We start from the raw sequence: 14,731 nt of genomic DNA, 5'->3' as shown, positions 1-14,731 counted from the left end.
ATACTAATCAAGACTAAAAATATGGTATGGGGAAACATACAGTAGTGAAAATACTGAAGGTGTAAGTCAGCAATTGATATCTAATACTACCCTCAATACAAGAGTCCTTTTTAACCCCATAATTCAGGAAAGAAACCAGATTTGAAAAACGTTAACTACCACATTCTGTTTCACATGAGTATGATATTTTTATTCATTTGACATATGTTGCTTCCTGAACCGATTCAATGTATTTTGGCATTCCAGAATAAAACTGCACTCATCATGTTTGGCACTTCATGTATAATGCAGCCAGGAAGCCACTCCTTAGACTATGCAGCCATCTGCACCAGATAACAAAGGTTTTTAAACAAGCAAGCTGCACTGCTGTAAATACACAGTATTTCAATACACAAGAAAAGTTTTCACCTATTAACCAGACTCTGCATCTAATTGTTTGCAGATAAATTCAGGCAATCTGCAACATGTAACAGTTTAGCACAATGAAAACAGAAAGGGGGAGGGGGGAATAAACTATTTCTTATCAGAAGATTCCTGGTTAATTATTTTGCTTTCTAAATTGTGTGGTCCACATATTAAAACAAACCAGCCCCTGACACCCTGCTTTATATACAGCCCACCCCAAAAAGTGTCAGAATTCCTAGCTAAAACTAGGATGGATCAGTCAACAGAGGTCAGAAAAACACAGGAGGCCCAAAAGAGCATGAGACTTTGAGATACAAAGCAAGCAGAGGTTGGATATGTGGGATGAGGAAGAACCACACTCAAAACCCTCTAGCTAGTAAGGTGGATAAACTGCCCAGAAAAACTGCTGCACCAAATCTAGACAGGTTTCACAATTCAATCTGTGGTAACAGGAACACAAGTGGAAACACATTCATAGATCAGAATTCAAAAAGAGAAGTGCATGTGGATATCTATTTATTACCCATTTGGGGATTGTTAGATTTCAAAAAAAAAAAAAAAAAAATATCCTACCAAAACACACTCAAAGATGCACCCTGACACTTAAAACACTACACAGTGCCCTAATGAAAATCACTACTTAAAGAAATAGCATATACAACTGGACTTCCATTTTACTTTAATACTTTGCCCTTAAAGAATGCTTCTATTTGTCTGTTACTCACCTCAATAGCTGTTTTGGTTCTTCCTTTTACATTTGTTTAGTATAAAATACAGTACCAAAGAGTGTAAGCTTTTGTTTACAGTGCAGTTTTAAAAACAGTTTTACTTAAATACACCTTTTCACTGCTGTCATAAGGAGTAGCCACTATTTCTATAAAGAGCAAAAAGTTTTTTTAAAAAAAAAAAAAAATCTGTATTTTCTAGATTCTAAGAATCTTCTCCCTCTAGTTTATACAACAATTATGACATATTAGCTCAACACTATTCTCAGCATTTTTAAGGGTTACTATCCTGGGCGAATAAAGAAATCCTTGAACTACACCTCTGTCTCCTGTTTTCTTCTACATTAATTTTACAACTGATACAAATTCTGATTCATTCTAATTAGTTGCTCACAACTGTGATACACAGGAATGACTTTTCTTTACATGAACTGTGGTTCTAACTACAAGACCCTTCACACCTCCCATGTGGCTAAGCACCATTATTCCTGTCCTCTTCTCAGCTTTGCTCTCACAAGGCACATTTGATTTTTGCCAAGTTATAATCTCTTTTCATTCCCACCACAGTAATGAAATGTTTAAGCTAATATTTTTTTCTCTAAATTATTTTTCTCTCTACTTACTGTTGTGTTCCTCTAATCCAATATATGATGATTAAAGAAGAAAGAAGAGCTGTTATGTTATTTTTATTTTACTACATCAGGCATTTTGGAGATCAGATAAGCAACTGTTACAACAAAATTAATAGAAGGCTATTCTTGAATGGTTTCCAAAGTATTTCTGACTCTTTTGATAGGGAAGAATGACAGCTTACAATAAAAATTTTAATAATTGCTTAGAATTTAGAAAATTATATTGAAGTACAGTTCCTCTTAAAGTGCTGTTATCAACATAGATAATCATTCACTATCTAAAGTCAAAAACAAGTTTTTCACCTGACAGAAGGCTTAAGTAGAACTAAGATTCTCCCTTCGATCACAGTGCAAATTATAGCCTCAAAACGGAATTCAAAGTCTATTTAATAACTCAGCTTTAAGTGGTACTTAACTTCTGACATCCTGTGCTTTCTAGCAAGACAAAAAAAAAGAGGTACAATACTACTTTGATATTATTGAAGTAAAAAGTGGTACAGTGCCATGCTGATTTGCTATTAATATGTCAGTTTCTTTTTCTCAGAATAAGAAAACAGAACTGAATAGGGCAACGTAGGAATTTCAGAACTGTGATTTCAAATAATTTGAATTGTTCAGTGTGTATTTCCTTTCAGACTTTTCAAAGATTAAAAACAAGTTAATACAAGTCTGGGAAAAAATAATAACATCCTGATTTTGATTGAAGGTTATTCCTCTATAGATATTTCACACTCTGAAGGTGAAGTTTAAAACTTTGTCAAGATTTAACTCAAATGGAATGATGGGTGATCTATGGATCTAAAATAAGCAAGTATTTATTTGAATTCAGTGGAAATTGGCAGGGACTCACTCCATCTGGGACAGATGAGAGAAAGTATGCACCTTTTTTAAAAGTTTAAGGAACAATTTGTTGGTTCTTGATCAGTTGGTTTATGTAGGGGGAGAAGAGAAGAAAGAGGATGAGAAAAAAGTATTGATCAAAGGCATGTTTTTCTCCCATCCCAAAACATTTTCTTTTAACCTGCTCCATTGACAGGGCCATAACCTTTCCCTTGAGGCATCATAGGCTGCTGGGCAAAACCAATTCAGTAACACTGATGTCATGAAAGAATACAAGACATCTGAAATCTTGACAATATCTCTCCCAGAGATCTCAAAGATTTCCCACAGGAAAATCCAAGAGAAATCTTTGTCTGCTCCACTGTCTTTCTCTAGTAAGAACAACATTGCAAAAACCACACAGGAATGCCATAATCCTCAGCACTTCTTCCACTTTGCTTTCAGTAAAGAGAGACAAAATAAGTGCTCCCTGAAAAATAGAGGAGCTCACCCAGATAAACGCAAGCAGAAGAGTAAATTATTCTCAAAGTCTATTAAAACCTATTTTAAGTCTATCTTGGCTTTCCAGTACTTCTATGGTTTATATTTTCATGTATTTAGATGAAATCTCTGGTACTGAACCCAAAGCATTAATGTCTCCATTAAGAATAATGTACTGGAAGAACAGAGTTTTCCAATAGCCACAGAAAGCTCCCTCCCTCACAAAATATTGTTCAGAAAAAAGGTATCCTGAAAGAAAAAAGACACAGATAAGATGTACTACAGTCAAACAATTGTATAGTAAAATAGTAAAGCTCAGACAGTTTCTCCCTCCCCCATATCACCATTTCTGATCTTATCCATCAGAATCAGAGCCAGATGGCTTGCCAAATTCGGAGTTCCAATTGATTTCCCCTTCCTGTCACATTCCAAGAATGGAAACACAGAGGTTTAATCATCTTTTTCTCCTCTTCCTACTTAGAAGTGAGTCCTTAACTTAGTTGTTACCTTATTTTTAATAGTTTCCCAACACCTATATGTGAACCAACAAAAGTGACCTTGAAGTAAAATCCTAGTTTTTTTCCAAATACAATTTTCTAGCCCTATACAATCAATTCCATCTGCCTGTAAATCCTCTCAGAAGTAGATCTACTAAAGAATTCATTAATGACTTATTCTAAGTCACCCTGTATAAGTTTATTAATCATAACTGAAATATATGGTATGAAGGTTGGATAGCTATGAATCATAAAGATACGAACTTTTGAATTTTATCCCTCAGTGATGAACTTTATTGTCAACACCCAAAAATACAGAGCACCTCCGAAATGAAATGACCCACAGCTCCAGGGTGAACATCACATATGATTACGTGACCAGAAGTAACCCAAAATTAGTATGTTCACCTAAAAGGAGCTAACTGCCAAGCTAACACTCCAGGTCACCACGGACTAATTTGACACAGCAAGCAATCGTACCACAGCAGGGTATCAGTGCACACCAACTGCTGTCGGCACATACATCTCCTCCTCAGGTATACCTACCTTACGGGCCAAAGTGGAAACTAAGTAAATTCAACACCTGCATATTATACTCTGTAGCATGAGCATGGAAAATGGGTATGTACAGAGCATTTAAGTCACAAAAGATTTAGATTGCTATACTGCCATAGTTTCCAGTTCACTTTTACTGAAAATATAGGCCTCAAGCTTGCAAATTCTTCTGCAGCCACGTTTTTTCATCTGTTTTAACCACAACCATGCATAAGCATGTACAGATTACTAAGCATAACGTTCCCACAGAGGAAAAAAAACTATAATTTACATTAGTATCATTATTTAAGAGTTCCCAATATCCAATTTCAAATATAAACCTCCATTCTATCCTCCGGGTTATCTGTAAGTAAAGACAGAAGACCTGCAGTAATTTGATCAAATTGCTGACAATTGGCTTGATCTTCTAAACTATCATTTCTCCCCCCAGGGAGCACAATGCCAGGATGACTACAGTCATATGTGGGGAAAAAGCAGCAGTTTTTAGACGCTTTCTTAACAGCCTACCAGAAATCTTCCAGACAAGCCTGGAAATGCTTTCCACCATCCAAACACTTAAGATGACATCCATAGTCATTTTGGAAGGCTGAACCTGTGACTGACGTTCACAGGCATCTGGCATTGCATTTCAGATGTTTGTTCAGATATACTTCGAAGCATATATGCCCTCTCCTCCTAAGAAGGAGTTCTTAGGAGGCTTGGAAATTTTGGAAGGTATCTACTCTAAAACTTGAAGGACAAGGAGAGCAAAGGCAGCTGAAAAAATTTCTGCAGCTATACTAAACTTAGACCCCACATTATGGGACAGAGGACTAAGGAAGAACATTAAACTTCTCTTCCAGAACTGTCTGGGAAGACAGCCCCCCACACAGCTGCTACAGGAACTTCATGCCAACTAGAGTTGAAAACTAATGAGAAGACTCAAAAGACAGTAGTAAAACTCAAAGCACAGTGCTTCAGATACCAAGACCATCTTTCTGCAGCTATCTTTAACATACTAACAGAACTTTAACTATTTTTAATTTAGTTCTTAACATTGGAGCTTCCCCCACCAAGGAGAATAAGGCCTTTGTCACTTCACATCTAGATACCACCCATTCCAAATAAACCGTGTTTAATTTTAAATATTTGCAACTTTTACTAACACTTCAAACCACTTCAGAGCTGCTTCTACTCCTAAAGTTAGCCCCAGACAACTGGCACAAGAAGTAGCCACTGAGCACTATGAGCTCACAGGAAGACAACTATACCCCAGCCACATACTTGTGAAGTTTAATTTTAAGTTCAAGAGAACACAAAAATCACTATGAAACAAGTATTTCCTTCCTACCTGTTTGTTCCTAGAAAGGAAATTCTACTCAAACAGCTGCAGTATCTCCCACTGGATGTGTGTGATCGTCCAGAATAGTCAGACCATTCACAACTTGAACCATGTCTATGTATCTCTGTTCATTCCACCCCAGCCAACTTTATGATGGCATCTACAAGACATGAAGCACAGCACTGTACATATTGAACTATACAAACTTGGAGAATTCACTGTGCTTAGACTTTTTTTGTTTGGAAAAGGAGCTCATGCACCCAGTGAATTCTGAACTGATCACTTTGAAGACACTGATCTGCAGTTCCTTCCAGTTATTAGTCCCTTCCAGTTATTATTCTCACAATGTGCATCCAAATAAGGGAATCTTAAAAAATGTTTGCTTTTAGGAGTTGTTTTACTTTGAATATAGAATAGTCTTATGCTTGCAGAATTCAATTCTACAAAAGCATGAAACAAAAGTTTGAGAAACCATAGGTCAAAAGATGCAAAAGTGTGTAATTTTGGGTATTTAAAAAGTGAGAAACTATGAAAAAAGTTGTGCATTTTGAAATCAGTACCTTCTTTTCGGCAGCTTTGCTCTTACAGGGACAGAGGTTGTCCTTACAATAGTAAGTAATCTTCAGGGTTTAGCCTGTGCCTAAACCATTGGACCTATACAGAACAGAGGAAGACACAAAGCATGACTCTGCCTTCCTTAATCAAAGTTATGTACTTGTTACCCAATGTTTTCTTGGTCATGCTAAAAAAATACAATAGAAGAATATGGCCATGACAAACATTATTGAAGTGGATAAGGAGAGGAGGAGAGTACATACTATCTCATCTAAAAAGATTGCACCTTCAAACACAAGACACTCCAACAGCATGGTTACCTTCTGACATTATTACAGCTTCCAGGACAGCTGCAGCATCCCAGATAGTCCACATTGTCCTAATAATCATCACTTTTTGGTCCTATGTATAATGATCACTTAGTATCAAGTATCTACAAATTAGTTCCAGATACAGAAAGAACTAATCTACTTTTCAACTACCCTAGAGAAGTTAGTCACTTATGCTCTGCAACGTAGAGTATACTTCAGTTTAGTTTCATTTAGACAAAATTAAGAGGTATATTTAGCTTTATTTTTCAATTTTGCAAAGGCACAATGTATTTTTAAGTGGAAGGTGCAATTTAGTGTTGAAAAGTCGTGCTTCTGTATCACCTTCAGGGGAAGTACAAGTAAAACTAAACAAAGTAATAAGCCAAATACCAATATTGAAATATAAGCATCAGAGAAACAAGTGTCTTAAAAAGAACTGGAAACTAATGAGGGAGAGCAGCAGAAAAAGAAGACTTATCCCAAGATTACTCTATAATAAAAATACTACCAATTCCAGCATAGCAATATTCACTTTTTCCTATTTTCTTAGGCAGAAGATTTATATATCTCTTAAATCAGCATCCTTACTTTCAAATCTTAACTTCTATAAGGTTTTACTCACAATACATGAAAATAGTAGTATTAATTACAAATGAAGGCTGTATTTCAGTACTTTTTTATAACAAAACATGCTTCAAAAAACCCATACTCATTTTGTCATTGAAGTAGTCAGCTTCCTCTATATATCACCTGTCCCCTTCTAAACTTAATAGAATTGCTTAACAAGTAATTATGACTAACGTACACTAGTCAGTGTTATTTAGGTCCACTAACTTTTACCAGTATTTACTCAGCAGGAGACAAGCACGCCAACTGAGATGATACAGTGGGCTCTGCATGCCATCTTCACAGTTGGAAACTGCAGTGGCACACTGCAGGTTCTCCCCAAGAGATTAAGAGAACTATAAGGACTGTGGGAAATCTATGTCTGAAGCTTTCGGAAGCCCCCATCCCACCAAAGAAAAGAACTTCTAGTCCAGAACTGGACCAGAGTCTGACATGTGAGTAGCCACAGAACTGTTCACAAGTTACCCAGAACATTAAGATATTCCCTATGCATTCGAAACATAGAGCATAACTCTCAAAAATCAATTAAACTTATAGAAGTTGTAGAGGACGCAACCTACATCTCACAAATATGCACTGGACTTCAGAGATGTTCCAAAGACACTAAGGTAGCAGTGTAAGAGGTTACCACAAACATTGTACTTTCTAAACATGGGGTGGGGGCAGCTATATACTGGCTAAACTGATAAACACATTACCGCCAACATTTTCAATCCGATATGAAAAGTGTTGTCTGACCTATTGTTTTACTTACTTAAAGGTTGATAAGGTAAAAGAGCAACGTTTCCTAATCTTCGGTTACTAGATTATTTACATTTAACTATCTATATCAACTGTCAACATCAACATTTTCATGCTCACACAGGAATAAAGACTATTATTTTCATATCCATAAGAGTAGCTTTTCCATCAACTCAACCAGTTACTCATTCAGAAAAGGTTAGATTTGTAATCCTCTGTGTGGAATAAATGTCAGACCCTTCTTTAGCAGATCAGGTTATTCCATAAGGAGAATCTGCTGAAGAGATGACATATCAACCATTTGATCTTGCTGTAACATTTTCCCTAGAAGATTTTCCTTTTTTTTTGCTTGCGAGCAGGAAGGACAAAAACAAAACAAGAAAACAAAGCAGACAGCCAGTGATTCATTATACCCTTACAGGAAAGCAGAGTTGACGGATTTACTTCCATCCCCATCTATTTCTAGAACCTACTGCCAACATGCTATGTATTATGTATGTTACATATGTGCAAGCCTTTCCTTAGCTTTGATGTTCCAAGCATGGCTCTTTATGCCTGGGACTACAGACTCTGAACAAATTCCACTGAGGACAAATCATAACACTGTTTTCATACCACCAGCTTAATACACTAGGCAACTTTCAATCAATAATACTTTCTCCATGGAGACCCCTCACCTATTCTATATGAGCAATGTGCAAATGGATATGCTGTAGTGCACTATTTATATCACATATTATTTACTGGGCAGCTTGTTCATTAAACAAATATATTCACATTTTTACTAATATGATAGCAATCCTAATGATAATCACATTCCATAGTATGCCGTATGCTGTAACTTCTAGCTCTGACTGCAAGCCTACCTACTTAAACTTACTGATGTTTACTTGAGCTTAATTTAATTCATGAGCAAGGAACAGCCAGGTCAAAAGAATGTTTCCCCAAACCAATGACACATTGTTGTTTCCTGCGATGTGAGCTACTATGTGTATACTTAAACCATTTTATTTATATGAATATCAATGGCAGACTGATTTTTAGTTGAGATGGTTGATCTCAAGAAAAAATACACCTCATAACTCCTAAACTATGCTAATGACATGAATGGCATTCTATGATGTAACCATTAACTGTAATCAGTACTGGATTACACTTTCATCATTAAAAAGGGCCTTATCCATAGCTACCATGGTGACAAAACACTAGCGTAAAAAGTTGTGGCTCCACTACAAGGATCTATTCTTCTACATGGCATTGAAAAATATCAAGTGCATCATGAGAAATACAAAAGGTCTGAAAAGAAACAAAATTGCATCCATTATGAACACAGTGGTTTACAACTAAATTTGACAGGCATTGCTACAATTCCCCACCCCCTACACCCCCCCAAGAATCTCAAATCATTATTGGGACTGAAACACTGCTTTGGAAAGGGATCGTTCTTTGTAAAAGGATTACTCTATTTAGACTTCATTGCTTTTCTGCCAAGCATCAGCCGTATAAGGAAACTGAAGTTCACTGTCATTTATTTTGTTCACTCCCTTCTGATGCCTATGAATAATCCTTACTGCTGCCTGGAAAGGTAAGTCTACAAATTGCAAGCCAAATCCTTTACTTGTTACCCCTTCGGGTTACTTAAATGTTAACATTTTTCCTCATGGTGTATCAAACAGAGTTGGATTAGTAACTTTTTCCTCAAACACTACATTAGTTAATGCTGTTAAAGAATTACATATGTAGGAGTGTTAAAAATTTTGCACAGAAATTGCTTTGTCCAAGCCCCACAAATACCAACACATCTCAGACACCTGAGAGACTGAAACACAGACATCCTCTCTGACCAACATGGTGCTTTTGAGTTTGACAAACAGGAACAAACATTTCAATAAGCTAGCACAGAGCTATGGCTTCTAGCTCACTTTAAACATCCACAATATGAGAAATTCCTTGCCTTCACTAAAGAACTAACCAATAATTGCCTCTTTGAGGCATGTGAAATGAATGTGTGGTGAGCAATATTGCTTTCACTACATGCAACTAGTTAGTTGGCAGAACTTAACCAGCACCAGCAGTACAAAACATAACACTAAAACTTCACATTTAGTTTCCCCTCCAATAGCTTCAAATGGGACTCCTTTAAAAAATTATAAAAGAGAAAGTAGTTATCAAAACCAAAGAAGGCTACGTTAACTCAGATTCAACTGCACATACTTTTAAGAAGTCACACCACTAGCTAATTATTTCTTTTTTTTAATGGTGGTTCTTAGATGAACTTCACAAGGATCAAAATGCAATACATGCCTCTCCTATACAAGCTGAAAAATATGCAGTCCAACTCGTCATCTTGAGGATACAGAGGGGGCGGAGGAGAGGAAGAGAGGTGGTGGCAGCAGTCGAGGGGAAAAACTGCGACAGTATTTACAGAAGACTACGGAGACATGTTTTTATAAAAAAATTTAACAGCTACCTTGAAGGAGTTGGACCTAACCGATATTCCAGAAAACAAGGTGAAAGACAAACAAGAAATAGCAGACATAGGCAGCGTCAAGCATGAAGATCATTCGATTAAATAAAAGATACTACCTCCTTTAGGACTCTTATTTCCCGAGATGTTAATTAAACTCGCAGGGTTAGCAATCGTTTTGGAAGGGAAGGAGCTGAAGCAGCGGAGTCACGGAGTTGAGCAGTTTCAGTTCAACACCTTCTCCGACCGAACAAAGAAACTTCTGTGTCTGAGGAGCTTAAAAACTTTCGGTCTACCCGGACTCTTTCCTCAGCCTCCATGAAACCCCGTTCATACAAACAGAATTTCGGCAAGAGAGGGAGAAACACACTGGACAGCTAAACTGTGCAAGGCGGAAAACACAGAAAAATAAAGGCCAAAACCAGGACATCAAAATGAAGCTTGAACTCCTTCCTTTTTCCCCACCCCCTTCAGCAGTGGAAGGATTTTTCTGTTGTTACCGCTGCTGCTCCCCAAGCCTCCTCCATTTAATTTACCTCGTCCGTCGGGCGTCTAAGCCAGATCTAGCAGGCAGGAGTTTCTTCCGACCCCAAGGAAATATATTAAATCCAATCGAGTTTTCTTCTCGTTAAGGGGGAAGGAGGGCAGAGAAGGCGGGGGGAGGGAGCAGATGCAACAGCTTTCGACAGGGGCGTTCGCGGAGCGGAGCGTGCGACGTGCGTGTGCACGGGGGGAGGGCGGCAGCGGGGCCGGGCTCTGCCCGGGCCCTGCCCGCGGCGGCGCCGGGCTCTGCCCCGCGGGCGGCCCCGACCCGACCCGCGCCGCGCCCCGCCCGGCGCCGCGACCGCCCGGCAGGAACGACGCCCGGCGGCCAGACCGCAGCGCCCGCCGCCGCCCCCCCGCGCCGGCCCGGACCGGCACCGCCCGCCCGCCCCGCCGCCGCCGCCGCCTCCCCGGCGCGCTGGCCGCCGCCGCCCCGCCCCCAGCTCCCCACCCGCGGCCTCAATTCCACGCACCGCGCCCCCCCCCCCCCCCCCCGCTTCGCCGCCGCCGCCAAGGGCGGGAGGGGAGCGGGATGGCCGCCTGCCTCACCTGCCCGCCCGCCGCCGCCCTCTCTCCCCGCCTCCTTCCGCACACTTCCCCCTTCTCCCGCCGCCTCAGCCGCCCGCCCCTTCTCCCCAGCCTCGGCAGCCGGGAACTCGGGGCTCGCCGTGGAGCGGGGGAATATCTCGGGGGGGGGGGGGTGGGGGAGGGGGGGGGCGTTAACAAGGAGGGGGAGGCCGCCGCGCCCCTGCGGCTGCCGGCGCCGCGAACCACCGCCCCGGCCGGGGGAGGTACTGCAGCGGGGGCGGGGCGGGGCGGGAGCCGGGCCGGGGCCGGGACCGGGGCCAGGCGGAGGCGGCGATCGCGCCCCCCCACACACACACTGGCCGTGACGGGAGGGGGAAGGGGGCGGGCGAGCGCCGCTGCCGGGCCCCGCTGGTCTCCCCTCACACACCCCAACCCCCTCCACCGGTGTGGGGCTGAGCGCGGGAGGCCGCGGTGCAGCCAATCCCGAGCCACGGGTGTCGTTGAGGAACGGGCCACCGTAGCCAATGGCGCCCGGCGGGGGGCGGGAGCGGGCTGCAGAGGAATGGGGCGGGGCGGGGCGGGGCGGGGCGGGGCGGGAGGGAGCGGGAGTGAGAGTGAGAGTGAGAGTGAGAGCGGGAGCGCGCGCCGCGGAAGGGGCCCGTGTCCCGCGGGCGCGGAGCGGCCCCTCCGGCCCGTGTCCGGCGTGCGGCCCGCGCCGGCGGCGGGGATGGGGCCTGTCCGCGGGCCGGGCGGCGGCGGGGGCCCCTCTGGCCCCGTCACCCCGGCCCGGTCACCCCGCGGGACCCTGCGCGCGGGTTGCGGGCGTCGCCGGTTTTCCCCCGCGGTTTTGGCTCAGTTTTTCCTTCTGCAGGGGCGCGTCGGTTGCCCCGGCAAGTTAAATCCCCGACGACAAGCGTTTCCTCGGGCTCAAGCAGCTCGGCTTCCTGGTTTAATAACTGCACGTGTTGTACCCAGGCTGCTGAAGCGGTCGGTTACGTGCGCCTCGCACTCCCCGGCCCCCCGGTACCAGGGTCTGTGGGAGCAAACTCATCTGGGGGCAGAACTAACCACCCCACCCAAACATGGTGTTTGGATACCTTATATTAAACCTTGCTGCAAACAACAACAATCAAAACAATGCTATAGAGAGAGTCACACCGCCTCACGTAAACCCCAGAGTACGGCCGTGTTTTCAAGTATTTCAACACCCTCGGTACAATATGACGTTAATGAAAATGAAATGACGTAATGAAAATGTAACATAGTCATGTACAACTATGTTTGACAAGCAGCCAGTAGGTTTACTGTAGGTCGCACGAGTTCACTGTTGGTGTGTGCCGGATCTCAACAGTACATCGGTGGAAATGTTTTTTCTGTTCAATTTCCTTGACTGCAATGGGTATTTGATAACCCAGTGTGTACGCAATATGCCGTTTTAACCATCCTGGACACACAGCACACAAAGCTGACAGCAGGGTGGACGTGTACATGCTGCTCACCTTATGCTCCTTAATTGTGTTCTGCAGGGACCACATCTAAGGACAGAGGTAGTTTTATTTTCACGCCCATTTAATCCCTGGCTGCTTGACTGGGACATCCACCAACTAAGATGGGCTAGTGTTTCACTGTGATAATCTGTTTACCGAGAAATGGACAAAATGCTAAAAAATGCCATTTTACATGAGCCACTGAACAGCAAAGGAAAATAGTATGTCAGGTTAATATCAACCTGTCCCGATTTTAGCATGCAACTAGATGTGAAAACTCCTTTAAATCCTCTCCAGTCCCTGGAAGTAGCTCCAGTTGATATTTCCTGTTCAGGATCATTAGTTGCTTCATCCTGTTTCTTTGGATGAAGAAGGTTCAATGTTTAGCAACCAAACAAACGTTTGATCATGTTTGTAAGAGTCCACTATGATTAACAATCAGCTATTTATTTCAAACTTCTTGTCAGTGTATGGGACTTGTATGTTCACTTATTCAGTCTGTATCCAGATACAGAAAATAACCATGCATTTTGTCCAGAGTAGTAATATTTGCTTATGGTTTCTTTACTTCTGTACAATTCCTCTCTCCGTCTTTACAGAGTGCACAGTCCTCTTTGGGGACTATGCCTAGATTTAAATAATTAAACTAAATTAAATATAATCATCAGAGTTTGGGGAAAGTAAAATTACATACATATATATATTTCCCAAAACATTAAATCACTTCCATTTCTTCTTGTTCAGATAAGCTACTTTTTTAAAATGAGTCAGCTTTGTACTAAGGCCAAGTGTGAAAACTTCCCCCGCACTGACAACAGATTCAGAATTTCTCACAACAGTGCACTACACTGGTGCTATGATAAAATTACTACTTCTCAAATCTCATGCAAACATTTGATCATTTCTGTTTAGCAGCCAATAATGTATCCTTATAATTAATATGAATGGCTCTCTTTAACTGATGTCCTCCATCGTGAACTCTTCAAGGCACCTCTTTTATGTGTGAATTATCATAAGTTTTTAAATGTGAAAATGTTCTTTGGCAATGCTTACTGCAAATTGCCCAATTCATTTGGTAATGCAACAGGGTAATAGGAAGGCGTGGGAAATTCATAGCAACTGTTGCTCTCATGGTGAATCTACGGTAGTTGTAACATTAGTTTCAGTGTAAGATACTATTTCACTCACAGTTTTAGCCATCAAAAACAAAAGCCTAGCCAAAGTCTGCTGAAGCTACAGCTAGCTAGACCACGGCTCCCCAAAGACGTTTTACACAGACAAGGTACAACTATCTATACAAATTAAGAAAATACCAGGAGTTATCCCAGGTATTTAAAAGCGCTATAAATATCAAGACAGTACTTAGATTACAGCTTCAACAGAGTCCCCAGCAACATTAATTCCCACAGTTGGTATCCCAGTTACCAAATAATTACAGATTAAGTGCACAAAGTACAAAATATAGAGTTACATAATAAGTCTTTCAAGTGTGACTATGCAACTGATGCCACTGAAAGTTTAAACAAATTCTTGACGTGCAATTTCGCAATAGACACAAAGCCCAAACCCCTCTCATTCAAATTTCTATTTTTATATTTGAACAGGAACACTAGTAAATACTGCAGCAGCATGCAGCTAAACCGAAAGAACAGTTGGTGAAACAGTCATTTCTATGTTTGTCCCTTTCAAGAGTTCAATGGTCTGAACAATGTATACATAGTTTTTCAGAGTAACAGGGTTTTATTGCAGCTTTTCCCTATTCTTACTACTGTTGTTTGTTACACTCATCCTCTTCCACTTCTCCAGGAGCTAGACTGAAAGTCCTCCAGGGCAAGCGCTTCTGCTTATTAAGTGCTCAGGTAGGAACCTGAATGGTGGAATTTAACTTGATTTTAATTGCAACTTCTGGACATCATTGCAATGTAAATATTAAATAATAATTACTGGAAGTAATATCTTCCTGAAAGACATAAAGAGACAATAAGTAATCTTTTCTTTAACAAGTATATATTGAAGT

The 14,731-nt window shown here is 41.3% G+C and overlaps 1 protein-coding gene across 6 annotated transcripts in view; it reads right to left on the bottom strand.

Annotated features, from left to right (window-relative positions):
* Positions 1 to 11,267, bottom strand: part of ERBIN (erbb2 interacting protein) — a 129,143-nt gene extending 117,876 nt beyond the window's left edge. For 3 of the 6 annotated variants that reach the window (XM_033009175.1, XM_033009179.1, XM_033009178.1), the window contains exon 1: positions 10,693 to 10,950. The gene's annotated coding sequence lies outside the window, so the exon portion shown is untranslated. Of the gene's footprint in view, positions 1 to 6,015; positions 6,033 to 10,275; positions 10,344 to 10,692; positions 10,951 to 11,248 lie in introns of those variants that run through there. The other 3 variants (XM_042804493.1, XM_033009176.2, XM_033009177.2) reach the window with 3 other exon arrangements.
* Positions 11,268 to 14,731: the final 3,464 nt, after the last annotated feature.

The sequence above is a fragment of the Tyto alba genome, unplaced genomic scaffold, assembly GCF_018691265.1.
Source record: "Tyto alba isolate M040663 unplaced genomic scaffold, T.alba_DEE_v4.0 Super-Scaffold_42, whole genome shotgun sequence".
Lineage (NCBI taxonomy): Eukaryota > Metazoa > Chordata > Aves > Strigiformes > Tytonidae > Tyto > Tyto alba.
This window is presented reverse-complemented; position numbering and strand designations above follow the sequence as displayed.